General features: G+C 53.6%; 1 protein-coding gene across 2 annotated transcripts in view; it reads right to left on the bottom strand.

The window, feature by feature from the left end:
* Positions 1–13,933, bottom strand: part of LOC142255191 (solute carrier family 22 member 6-A-like) — a 196,214-nt gene that overhangs the window by 181,939 nt on the left and 342 nt on the right. The gene's annotated exons all lie outside the window — the stretch shown is intronic.

Below are 13,933 nucleotides of genomic sequence, written 5' to 3'. Positions count from 1 at the left end.
GCCCCCTCCTCACAATGTCCCATGCATGCTGCCCCCTCCTCACAGTGTCCCATGCATGTTGCCCCCTCCTCACAGTGTCCCATGCATGCTGCCCCCTCCTCAGTGTCCCATGCATGCTGCCACCTCCTCACAATGTCCCACGCATGCTGCTCCCTCCTCACAATGTCCCATGCATGCTGCCCCCTTCTCACAGTGTCCCATGCATGCTGCCCCCTCCTCACAGTGTCCCATTCATGCTTCCCCCTCCTCACAATGTCCCATGCATGCTGCCCCCTCCTCACAATATCCCATGCATGCTGCACCCTCCTCACAATATCCCATGCATGCTGCCCCCTCCTCACAATGTCCCATGCATTCTGCTCCCTCCTCACAATGTCCCATGCATGCTGCTCCCTCCTCACAATGTCCCATGCATGCTGCTCCCTCCTCACAATGTCCCATGCATGCTGCCCCCTCCTCACAATATCCCATGCATGCTGCCCCCTCCTCACAATGTCCCATGCATTCTGCTCCCTCCTCACAATGTCCCATGCATGCTGCTCCCTCCTCACAATGCCCCACGCATGCTGCTCCCTCCTCACAATGTCCCATGCATGCTGCCCCCTTCTCACAGTGTCCCATGCATGCTGCCCCCTCCTCACAGTGTCCCATTCATGCTTCCCCCTCCTCACAATGTCCCATGCATGCTGCCCCCTCCTCACAATATCCCATGAAAGCTGCCCCCTCCTCACAATATCCCATGCATGCTGCCCCCTCCTCACAATGTCCCATGCATTCTGCTCCCTCCTCACAATCTCCCATGCATGCTGCTCCCTCCTCACAATGTCCCATGCATGCTGCTCCCTCCTCACAATGTCCCATGCATGCTGCTCCCTCCTCACAATGTCCCATGCATGCTGCTCCCTCCTCACAATGTCCCATGCATGCTGCCCCCTCCTCACAATGTCCCATGCATGCTGCCCCCTCCTCACAGTGTCCCATGCATGCTGCCCCCTCCTCACAGTGTCCCATGCATGCTGCCCCCTTCTCACAATGCCCCACGCATGCTGCTCCCTCCTCACAATGTCCTGTGCATGCTGCCCCCTCCTCACAGTGTCCCATGCATGCTGCCCCCTCCTCACAGTGTCCCATGCATGCTGCCCCCTCCTCAAAGTGTCCCATGCATGTTTCCCCCTCCTCACAGTGTCCCATGCATGCTGCTCCCTCCTCACAATGTCCCACGCATGCTGCCCCCTCCTCACAGTGTCCAATGCATGCTGCCCCCTCCTCACAGTGTCCCATGTATGCTGCCCCCTCCTCAGTGTCCCATGCATGCTGCCACCTTCTCACAATGTCCCACGCATGCTGCTCCCTCCTCACAATGTACCATGCATGCTGCCCCCTTCTCACAGTGTCCCATGCATGCTGACCCCTCCTCACAGTGTCCCATGCATGCTTCCCCCTCCTCACAATGTCCCATGCATGCTGCCCCCTCCTCACAATATCCCATGCATGCTGCCCCCTCCTCACAATATCCCATGCATGCTGCCCCCTCCTCACAATGTCCCATGCATTCTGCTCCCTCCTCACAATGTCCCATGCATGCTGCTCCCACCTCACAATGTCCCATGCATGCTGCTCCCTCCTCATAATGTCCCATGCATGCTGCTCCCTCCTCACAATGTCCCATGCATGCTGCCCCCTCCTCACAATGTCCCATGCATGCTGCCCCCTCCTCACAATGTCCCATGCATGCTGCTACCTCCTCACAATATCCCATGCATGCTGCCCCCTCCTCACAATATCCCATGCATGCTGCCCCCTCCTCACAATGTCCCATGCATTCTGCTCCCTCCTCACAATGTCCCATGCATGCTGCTCCCTCCTCACAATGTCCCATGCATGCTGCTCCCTCCTCACAATGTCCCATGCATGCTGCTCCCTCCTCACAATGTCCCATGCATGCTGCCCCCTCCTCAAAATATCCCATGCATGCTGCCCCCTCCTCACAATATCCCATGCATGCTGCCCCCTCCTCACAGTGTCCCATGCATGCTGCCCCCTCCTCACAGTGTCCCATGCATGCTGCCCCCTCCTCACAGTGTCCCATGCATGTTTCCCCCTCCTCACAGTGTCCCATGCATGCTGCTCCCTCCTCACCATGTCCCATACATGCTGCCCCCTCCTCACAATGTCCCATGCATGCTGCCCCCTCCTCACAGTGTCCCATGCATGCTGCCCCCTCCTCACAGTGTCCCATGCATGCTGCCCCCTCCTCAGTGTCCCATGCATGCTGCCACCTACTCACAATGTCCCACGCATCCTGATCCCTCCTCACAATGTCCCATGCATGCTGCCCCCTTCTCACAGTGTCCCATGCATGCTGCCCCCTCCTCACAGTGTCCCATGCATGCTTCCCCCTCCTCACAATGTCCCATGCATGCTGCCCCCTCCTCACAATATCCCATGCATGCTGCCCCCTCCTCACAATATCCCATGCATGCTGCTCCCTCCTCACAATGTCCCATGCATTCTGCTCCCTCCTCACAATGTCCCATGCATGCTGCTCCCTCCTCACAATGTCCCATGCATGCTGCTCCCTCCTCACAATGTCCCATGCATGCTGCTCCCTCCTCACAATGTCCCATGCATGCTGCCCCCTCCTCACAATGTCCCATGCATGCTGCCCCCTCCTCACAGTGTCCCATGCATGCTGCCCTTTCCTCACAGTGTCCCATGCATGCTGTCCCCTCCTCACAATGCCCCACGCATGCTGCTCCCTCCTCACAATGTCCCATGCATGCTGCCCCCTCCTCACAGTGTCCCATGCATGCTGTCCCCTCCTCACAGTGTCCCGTGCATGCTGCCCCCTCCTCACAGTGTCCCATGCATGTTTACCCCTCCTCACAGTGTCCCATGCATGCTGCTCCCTCCTCACAATGTCCCATGCATGCTGCTCCCTCCTCACAATGTCCCATACATGCTGCCCCCTCCTCACAATGTCCCATGCATGCTGCCCCCTCCTCACAGTGTCCCATGCATGCTGCCCCCTCCTCACAGTGTCCCATGCATGCTGCCCCCTCCTCACAGTGTCCCATGCATGCTGCCACCTCCTCACAATGTCCCACGCATGCTGCTTCCTCCTCACAATGTCCCATGCATGCTGCCCCCTTCTCACAGTGTCCCATGCATGCTGCCCCCTCCTCACAGTGTCCCATTCATGCTTCCCCCTCCTCACAATGTCCCATGCATGCTGCCCCCTCCTCACAATATCCCATGGATGCTGCCCCCTCCTCACAATATCTCATGCATGCTTCCCCCTCCTCACAATGTCCCATGCATTCTGCTCCCTCCTCACAATGTCCCATGCATGCTGCTCCCTCCTCACAATGTCCCATGCATGCTGCTCCCTCCTCACAATGTCCCATGCATGCTGCTCCCTCCTCACAATGTCCCATGCATGCTGCTCCCTCCTCACAATGTCCCATGCATGCTGCCCCCTCCTCACAATGTCCCATGCATGCTGCCCCCTCCTCACAGTGTCCCATGCATGCTGCCCCCTCCTCACAGTGTCCCATGCATGCTGCCCCCTTCTCACAATGCCCCACGCATGCTGCTCCCTCCTCACAATGTCCTATGCATGCTGCCCCCTCCTCACAGTGTCCCATGCATGCTGCCCCCTCCTCACAATGTCCCATGCATGCTGTCCCCCCTCACAATGTCCCATGCATGCTGCCCCCTCCTCACAGTGTCCCATGCATGTTTCCCCCTCCTCACAGTGTCCCATGCATGCTGCTCCCTCCTCACAATGTCCCATGCATGGTGCCCCCTCCTCACAATGTCCCATTCATGCTGCCCCCTCCTCACAGTGTCCAATGCATGCTGCCCCCTCCTCACAGTGTCCCATGCATGCTGTCCCCTCCTCAGTGTCCCATGCATGCTGCCACCTCCTCACAATGTCCCACGCATGCTGCTCCCTCCTCACAATGTCCCATGCATGCTGCCCCCTTCTCACAGTGTCCCATGCATGCTGCCCCCTACTCACAGTGTCCCATGCATGCTGCTCCCTCCTCACAATGTCCCATGCATGCTGCCCCCTCCTCACAATATCCCATGCATGCTTCCCCCTCCTCACAATATCCCATGCATGCTGCCCCCTCCTCACAGTGTCCCATGTATGCTGCCCCCTCCTCACAGTGTCCCATGCATGTTTCCCCCTCCTCACAGTGTCCCATGCATGCTGCTCCCTCCTCACCGTGTCCCATACATGCTGCCCCCTCCTCACAATGTCCCATGCATGCTGCCCCCTCCTCACAGTGTCCCATGCATGCTGCCCCCTCCTCACAGTGTCCCATGCATGCTGCCCCCTCCTCAGTGTCCCATGCATGCTGCCACCTCCTCACAATGTCCCACGCATGCTGCTCCCTCCTCACAATGTCCCATGCATGCTGCCCCCTTCTCACAGTGTCCCATGCATGCTGCCCCCTCCTCACAGTGTCCCATGCATGCTTCCCCCTCCTCACAATGTCCCATGCATGCTGCCCCCTCCTCACAATATCCCATGCATGCTGCCCCCTCCTCACAATATCCCATGCATGCTGCCCCCTCCTCACAATGTCCCATGCATTCTGCTCCCTCCTCACAATGTCCCATGCATGCTGCTCCCTCCTCATAATGTCCCATGCATGCTGCTCTCTCCTCACAATGTCCCATGCATGCTGCTCCCTCCTCACAATGTCCCATGCATGCTGCCCCCTCCTCACAATGTCCCATGCATGCTGCCCCCTCCTCACAGTGTCCCATGCATGCTGCCCCCTCCTCACAGTGTCCCATGCATGCTGTCCCCTCCTCACAATGCCCCACACATGCTGCTCCCTCCTCACAATGTCCCATGAATGCTGCCCCCTCCTCACAGTGTCCCATGCATGCTGCCCCCTCCTCACAGTGTCCCATGCATGCTGTCCCCTCCTCACAATGCCCCATGCATGCTGCCCCCTCTTCACAGTGTCCCATGCATGCTGCCCCCTCCTCAGTGTCCCATGCATGCTGCCACCTCCTCACAATGTCCCACGCATGCTGCCCCCTCCTCACAATGTCCCATGCATGCTGCCCCCTCCTCACAGTGTCCCATGCATGCTTCCCCCTCCTCACAATGTCCCATGCATGCTGCCCCCTCCTCACAATATCCCATGCATGCTGCCCCCTCCTCACAATATCCCATGCATGCTGCCCCCTCCTCACAATGTCCCATGCATTCTGCTCCCTCCTCACAATGTCCCATGCATGCTGCTCCCTCCTCACAATGTCCCATGCATGCTGCTCCCTCCTCACAATGTCCCATGCATGCTGCTCCCTCCTCACAATGTCCCATACATGCTGCCCCCTCTTCACAATGTCCCATGCATTCTGCTCCCTACTCACAATGTCCCATGCATGCTGCTCCCTCCTCACAATGTCCCATGCATGCTGCTCCCTCCTCACAATGTCCCATGCATGCTGCTCCCTCCTCACAATGTCCCATGCATGCTGCTCCCTCCTCACAATGTCCCATGCATGCTGTCACCTCCTCACAATGTCCCATGCATGCTGCTCCCTCCTCACAATGTCCCATGCATGCTGCCCCCTTCTCACAGTGTCCCATGCATGCTGCCCCCTCCTCACAGTGTCCCATGTATGCTTCCCCCTCCTCACAATGTCCCATGCATTCTGCCCCTCCTCACAATATCCCATGCATGCTGCCCCCTCCTCACAATATCCCATGCATGCTGCCCCCTCCTCACAATGTCCCATGCATTCTGCTCCCTCCTCACAATGTCCCATGCATGCTGCTCCCTCCTCACAATGTCCCATGCATGCTGCTCCCTTCTCACAATGTCCCATGCATGCTGCTCCCTCCTCACAATGTCCCATGCATGCTGTCCCCTCCTCACAATGTCCCATGCATGCTGCCCCCTCCTCACAATGTCCCATGTATGCTGCCTCCTCCTCACAGTGTCCCATGCATGCTGCCCCCTCCTCACAATATCCCATGCATGCTGCCCCCTCCTCACAATATCCCATGGATGCTGCCCCCTCCTCACAGTGTCCCATGCATGCTGCCCCCTCTTCACAATGTCCCATGCATGCTGCTCCCTCCTCACAATGTCCCATGCATGCTGCCCCCTCCTCACAATGTCCCATGCATGCTGCTACCTCCTCACAGTGTCCCATGCATGCTGCTCCCTCCTCACAGTGTCCCATGCATGCTGCTCCCTCCTCAGTGTCCCATGCATGCTTCCCCCTCCTCACAATGTCCCATGCATGATGCCCCCTCCTCGCAGTGTCCCATGCATGCTGCCCCCTCCTCACAGTGTCCCATGCATGCTGCCCTCTCTTCACAATGTCCTATGCATGCTGCTCCCTCCTCACAATGTCCCATGCATGCTGCTCCCTCCTCACAATGTCCCATGCATGCTGCCCCCTCCTCACAATGTCCCATGCATGCTGCTCCTCTCCATGAGCTCCTAATGCTGCCTTCCTCTTTTCCATAATGACACCTCTATGCTGCCGTAACTCATCATACTAAGACCACCACACTAGCGCTTATGCTGAGACACTCCCCCCCCACACGCACACACACACTACCCCACTCTTGATATTGACTCCCCTACATTGCTCCACTGCATACTGAGCCCACACATGCTGTCCCTTCTCCATAATGAGCTCCCAGTGCTGCCCCCCTTTCATTCTGAGTCCCCCCCATCGATTTTGTCATTGCACTATCCCTCAACCCTTGTCCTCTGTCTCTAGCATTGGCCCCTCTCTCCCAGTCCCCCAGCAGCAGCCTCTCTCCCCCCGCCTCCAGCAGCAGCCTCTCCCCCAGCATCAGCCTCTCTCCCCCCTGCCTCCCCCAACATCAGCCTCTCTCCCCCCAGCCACCCGCAGCATCAGCCTCTCTCCCCCCAGCATCAGCCGTTCTCCCCCCAGCCTCCCCCAGCATCAGCCTCTCTGCCCCCAGCATCAGCCTGTCTGCCCCCAGCATCAGCCTCTCTGCCCCCAGCACAAGCCTCTCTGCCCCCAGCACCAGCCTCTCTCCTCCCAACATCAGCCTCTCTCCTCCCAGCATCAGCCTCTCTTCTCCCAGCATCAGCCTCTCTCCTCCCAGCATCAGCCTCTCTCCTCCCAGCATCAGCCTCTCTTCCCCCAGCACCAGCCTCTCTGCCCCCAGCACCAGCCTCTCTCCTCCCAGCATCAGCCTCTCTCCTCCCAGCATCAGCTTCTCTGCCCCCAGCATCAGCCTCTCTCCTCCCAGCATCAGCCTCTCTGCCCCCAGCATCAGCCTCTCTCCTCCCAGCATCAGCCTCTCTGCCCCCAGCATCAGCCTCTCTGCCCCAGCATCAGCCTCTCTCCTCCCAGCCTCCCCCTCCCCTCCCAGCGTCTCTCTCTTCCCAGCCTCCCCCCCAGCCTCTCTCTCTTCCCAGCCTCCCCCCAGCCTCAGCCTCTCTCTCTTCCCAGCCTCCCCTCAGCCTCTCTCTCTTCCCAGCCTCCCCTCCCAGCCTCTCTCTCTTCCCAGCCTCCCCCCAGCCTCAGCCTCTCTCTCTTCCCAGCCTCCCCCCAGCCTCAGCCTCTCTCTCTTCCCAGCCTCCCCTCAGCCTCTCTCTCTTCCCAGCCTCCCCTCCCAGCCTCTCTCTCTTCCCAGCCTCCCCTCCCAGCCTCTCTCTCTTCCCAGCCTCCCCCCAGCCTCAGCCTCTCTCTCTTCCCAGCCTCCCCCCAGCCTCAGCCTCCCTCTCTTCCCAGCCTCCCCCCAGCCTCAGCCTATCTCTCTTCCCAGCCTCCCCCCAGCCTCAGCCTCTCTCTCTTCCCAGCCTCCCCCCAGCCTCAGCCTCTCTCTCTTCCCAGCCTCCCCCCAGCCTCAGCCTCTCTCCCCCCTGCCTCCCCTTGCATGATTATAGTGGACAAAAAAAGGCATCGCAACGATCATCAACTAACCTGTAAGGTGCCCATACATTCTAGGCTCTGCCTTAGCGCATACCTGCTCCGGTGCCCGCTGCACTGCTCTGGTGATTATCCTCTTCTGGCTGGCTCCAGCTTCAGTCACGTCCTCCTCCGCGACGTGTGTCGTCTGCAGCATTGGACGCTGCAGCACGGGGCAGTGAGCTGATTGGCGTGCCCGCGCGCCTCTGACCCCGGAAGTGCAGGCGCTGGAACTTCCGGGGTCAATCAGCTCACTATGCCTGGCGCCCGCCGTGTATTTAAATAGACAGAAGTGAGCCCCTCCTCCCTCTCATCCCCCCCCCCTTCCCGGAGAACACAGCGGATTCACTAAACTGTGTAACGGAGGGAGGGGCGGGGGGTGGGGATGTAAAATATATATATATATATATATATATATATATATATGTATATATGTAACTTTTTTTGTTGCGGCAAATACGGCCCTGATTCCATAAAGGCAGAAGAGGCGACACTTCACAATAGAGTTTGTGATTTTTAATGTACAATTGTATACGAATTACAGCATAAATGGGGAGGGGGGAGTGCAGGTACGCTGGACGACGGCCGTTTCGCACTGAGGCGGAGTGCTTCCACGGGTCCGAGATATATTAGACACATAAGGCTTTCATGTGATGTAACACTCATTACCATAGAAACAAAAAAGATGACAAAGCCGAAGACTTATCAGCAGCCCCTCGTAACTGCCTCAAAACAGGAAACTCCTTTCCTCTATCCTCCTGTGCTAGTGAACCACCCCCTCACTTAACCCCTGCTGCCCTGTCGCACTCCCTATCCATCCCTTCTCACGAAGGGACCCGGGAACCAGTAACATCTGGTGGCAGCCGACCGTATTACAGGAGAATGCATTACATTACCCAAGAATACCCTACGATAGTCACAAACATTTACATTGCAGTTTCCTTAGTCACCACTTCGGTCTGGGGGCGGTAGAGACTAGACATCCTATTACAGGACGATCTGCATTACCGCCTCTGACTCTAAAGTGACCCGCATCAAGCTGAAGTCCTAGGCCAATTCAATAAAAGCTGCAGAGCCTCCAAAATATTTAGGGAGGAGATCATGAAAAGTTTCAGATCAGACTGTCACAGAGGATGAAGGAATGTGCGTATAATGGACCACCCTTATAATCTCCCGCCTAAATACAGTTCCATTTACTTTGGAAGGTATCTGAGACAGTACTGTCTGCAAGTCATACTCTCACTCTTTCCTGTCTCCCTCTTCACAAGACGGCATTAAAAATAGAAAATTCTATAGATCTATATAAGCAGATGTGGGTCCAGCTGTGTGGTTTGGTGCTCCAAGTTCACCAGTCTCCCACAGTCCTGCCCTTTAGTCATCAAATGTCACGTTCCTAGCTGACAGTGGGAGCCGTCACCCCCAGACCGACCCATGAGACTGTCGTATCACTGAGTGACAAAAATGAGGACAGGAGGGGGGTGATCGCCAGGAAAGGAAACTGAGCATTTCACATGGAACTGGCAGTTAAAGTGTTAAATGTCATGGCAGCTGGTTAGTAGCCAACACATACTGGGCACGGTGAGCACGCGGGCCCGTCTTCACCATAATTACTTATATCTGACCCTTAAGTAACATAGGCATTGCCTTTAAGAAGCAATTCAATGAACTGCACCAGTGATTCTGTTATTGGAGCCCTGGTAAGAGAAGTTGGGAGATTATTGTTCATGGCATTGCTGACCCCATCGCTGTAAACACAATGATACTCAGAGCTATGAAGAAGGAACCTCGTATAACCCCATTCTCTGCTGGAAGTGTCCAGGGAGAGGACATGGGATTATCCAGATACTATCACCCAGCAGCACCAAATCCGTCCGAAAACTCTGTATTGTTTTATCACAAGGCGAAAGCAATGCAGCCCCCGGAGTCACACAACAAATGGTACATATGCACCAGAAGACTGAAATCACAGTGGAATTTTTTTTTGCATTGATTTGATGTACGTATATTATAATGTATGCAAAATAGCCAACCACAGCCTAAAGCAGATGCAAGGTAATAAAAGCTACTGCAGCACTGTGGCTCAGTGGTTAGCACTATTAATGCTTTAATGTTATTTATTTTACATTTTATCCCCTTCTTGTAAGTAATATTTTACAATTAGCACCATATAGCAATTTTGACCAACATCTTGTATTAATGTCTTCCATTATGGTCCTTATTTTTGGATAAGGTACCCCATCTTGTAGTAATGTTCTCATCCTGGTCCCCATCCTATAATAATGTCCCCATCCTGTTCTTCACTCTGTAGTACTGTGCCCATCCTTGTCCCCATCCTGTAGTAATATGCCATCCTTGCCCCCGTGTAGTAATGTGCCCATCATTATCCCCATGTTGTAGCAATGTGCCAATCCTTGTCCCCATCCTGTAGTAATGTGCCCATCCTGTTCTCCATTCTGTAGTAATATGCCATCATTTCCCTATTGTAGTAATGTGCCCATCATTATCCCCATCTCCTTTAGTAATGTGCCCATCCTATTTTCCATTCTGTAGTAATGTGCCATCATTTCCCCATTGTAGTAATGTGCCCATCATTATCCCCATCCTGTAGTAATGTGCCCATCCTGTTCTCCATTCTCTAGTAATGTGCCATCATTTCCCCATTGTAGTAATGTGCCCATCATTATCCCCATCCTGTAGTAATGTGCCCATCCTGTTCTCCATTCTGTAGTAATGTGCCCATCCTATTTTCCATTCTGTAGTAATGTGCCATCATTTCCCCATTGTAGTAATGTGCCCATAATCATCCCCATCCTGTAGTAATGTGCCCATCCTATTTTCCATTCTGTATTAATGTGCCATCATTTACCCATTGTAGTAATGTGCCCATCATTATCCCCATCCTGTAGTAATGTGCCCATCCTATTTTCCATTCTGTAGTAATGTGCCATCATTTCCCCATTGTAGTAATGTGCCCATAATCATCCCCATCCTGTAGTAATGTGCCCATCCTATTTTCCATTCTCTAATAATGTGCCATCATTTCCCCATTGTAGTAATGTTCCCATCATTATCCCCATCCTGTAGTAATGTTCCCATTTTTATCCCTATCCTGTAGTAATGTGCCCATTCTGGTCCACATTTGTAATGGCAGTCTGGGACCAGAGATACAAAATGGTTAACCCGGACCGACTGGGGCTAGCTGTCCACTAAGCAGGATTCCAAGGTACCCTGAAACCCTTTAACCCCTATACAGGGATCTAGATTTACAGCAAGGTCCAGGAGATTGTTGCCTATGGAAACGCTGCAGTACATAGACGGGGATCGTCGCCAGGAAGGGTCAAAACCAGGAAGTCAGCAAGGTATTGCTCAAGGATTTGATTTGAATGTTCAGTCTGACCATTGGTCTCTGGGTGGTAGGCAGATGAAAAGGACAACTCAATATTGATCTTTTTACAAAAAGCTTTCCAAATTTTGAAACAAATTGAATTCCTCAGTCAGAAACTATATTGGCCGGAACCCAGTGCAAGCGCACTGTGACGAATGAACAGCCTGCTTAGGGTTTCTAAATTAGGCAATCTAGACAGAGGAGCAAAATTACGTTGCTTACTGAACCTATCCACCACTACCCAGATACAAGTCTTCCCTTCCAAGACTGGGAGTTCAGTAATGAAGCCAATGTAGAGGTGGGTCCAAGGACTTCCCAGAGTGGGTGACGAGTGCGGGGTGTCTTGGCTTGGGCACAAGTTTCACAAGGAAGCACATAATCTTTACAGTCTTTAACTATAGTAGGCAACCAGAAATTCCTGGTTACTAGTCGGAGGGTATTGCCTATGCCAAGCACAGAATCGTGAGACTTTTGAACTACATGGAGGCAAAATTGGGGAGCGAAAAACAGTTTACGGGTAGGAGTGGTATCAGGGGCTTGGTCTTGGGTATTACGGATCTCTTTTACTAGATCCAAGAAGACAGACAATACAATAATACCCTCAGCTAGAATAGGTACTGGTTCAGAGTCATCAGGTTGAGAAGGACAGAAGCTATGGGAAAGCGCATCAGCGCTTATGTTCTTGGTACCAGGCCAGAACATTACCACAAAATCGAATCTGGAGAAGAACAATGCTGACAGTGGCGGCCAGGAGGAAGGGCGTGCATCCCTGCACTTCCCGAGAACGGGCCGGCACTGTCAGTGTTAAAAGGCTGGCGAGGTACAGGGCACAATCCCACACTTTAAGCCAGAGTGCTTCAGGTCACCGGAGGTCATACCATGGGAACCCAGGTATGACTTTAGGTGAACTGAGTGACGTCACTGCTGCCAGCCAGATCCCCCTTGACAGTGTTTCCAGGAGCCTGGAGAGATTGGACATGTTTTCGGTCTCTCCAGGCTCAAATGTAGCATAGCCAGGACTGTCGTGGGACATTATATGTATTACCGGAAACTTCAAGGGTCTTTTTGGCATTAATAAAGAAGGGAAAAAGCGTGCTGTATTTTATTTCAAATAAAAGATTTTTCTCTGTATTTGTGTTTCCTTTTACTTATAAGATTAGTGATAGGGTGTCTCACAGACCTCTACCCATCGCTAATTCTGGGCTTGATGACAGTTGTGCACTGTCATTAACCCCTATTACCCCGATTGCCACCGCATCAGGGCAATCAGAAAGAGGCGGGTAAAGAGCCAGGATTGTTGCATCTAATGGATGCAACAATTCTGGGGCAGCTGTAGGCTGCCATTCTTAGCCTGGGGGGTCCCAATAACTATGGGACTCCCCAGGCCGAGCATACCAACCCCCAGCTGTTGGGCTTTATTATGGCTGGGTATCAAAATTGGGGGGGGGGAGCACACGCCTTTTTTAAAATTATTTATTTAAATAATTTAAACAATAAAAAAAGCCACATGCGGTTCCTCCTATTTTGGTACACAACCAAGATAGGCGCACAGCTGGAGGCTGCAACCTGTAGCCATGTGCTTAATCTTGCCGGGTAGTATAATATGGGAGGACCCTGGGCCAAATATTTTATTTACTTTTACTTTACTATACTGACCCGCAGACAACGCCTGTGATTGGAAGCAGTCGGCTGACACGCTGACACTCAGTGTGGGGGCGCATCTGACTGCAACCAATCACAGGTGCCGGTTGGCGGGGAAAGTAGTGCATCTGCAATGAAGGTAAATTATTGGCCCCGGAAGTGAATGCGCCGCCGCGGGAGCAGTTACAGCCTCCCCGGATCCTTGGTAAGTTCAGCGTGCCTGCTCCCATCCCCCTTATCCCTTCTACCAACATTTTAAATCACCGGATTTTGGTCCCCAAGAACTTATATGAGGACTGGAATCTGGCCCGGAACCAGATTTTAAAAACCAGTTAAAACGGACCCGCCGGTCCCAGTTATCTGCAAGTCCGCGCATCACTAGTTATTAACAAAGTTCTCAAAGACAGCCGGTGCATTAGTTAACCCAAAAGGCATAAATAGGTACTCATAATGCCCCTCTCATCTTCTTCACTTATTTGGATTAGGTTAACTGCACCCCTGAGATCAAGTTTTGTGAACCACCGGGCTCCTAGGATCTGGTTATAGAGATTGGGGATGAGTGGCAGAGGGTACTGATTCTTTACCGTAATAGCGTTAAGTTTACAATATACTAGACTGGTGACATGGATGGCCTGATAAACCCCTTCTGCAGACTGTCTGCTATATAATCTTTCATGGCCTGATGCTCTGGACCAGAAAGATTATACATTTTACCCTTGGGAATTGGGTATCAACTCTATGGGACAATCATAATCCCTGTGTGGAGGTACTTTTTCGGATTCGGACACAGAAAAGACATGAGCAAAATCCCTGAATGCGTATGGTATGAAGACAGGTTCAGCTTTAGGCAGGTTCACAGAGAAAGACATACATCTCTCCTGACACACAGGGCTCCAGCGCACAATATCACCCTGGTGCCAGTCTATGAACGGGTTATGGGTGTTTGCGCAGCCATGGCATGCCCAATACGACAGG

The sequence above is a fragment of the Anomaloglossus baeobatrachus genome, chromosome 10 (genome assembly GCF_048569485.1).
Source record: "Anomaloglossus baeobatrachus isolate aAnoBae1 chromosome 10, aAnoBae1.hap1, whole genome shotgun sequence".
Lineage (NCBI taxonomy): Eukaryota > Metazoa > Chordata > Amphibia > Anura > Aromobatidae > Anomaloglossus > Anomaloglossus baeobatrachus.
Note: the sequence above shows the minus strand (reverse complement) of the source record. Positions and strands in the feature narration are given on the sequence as shown.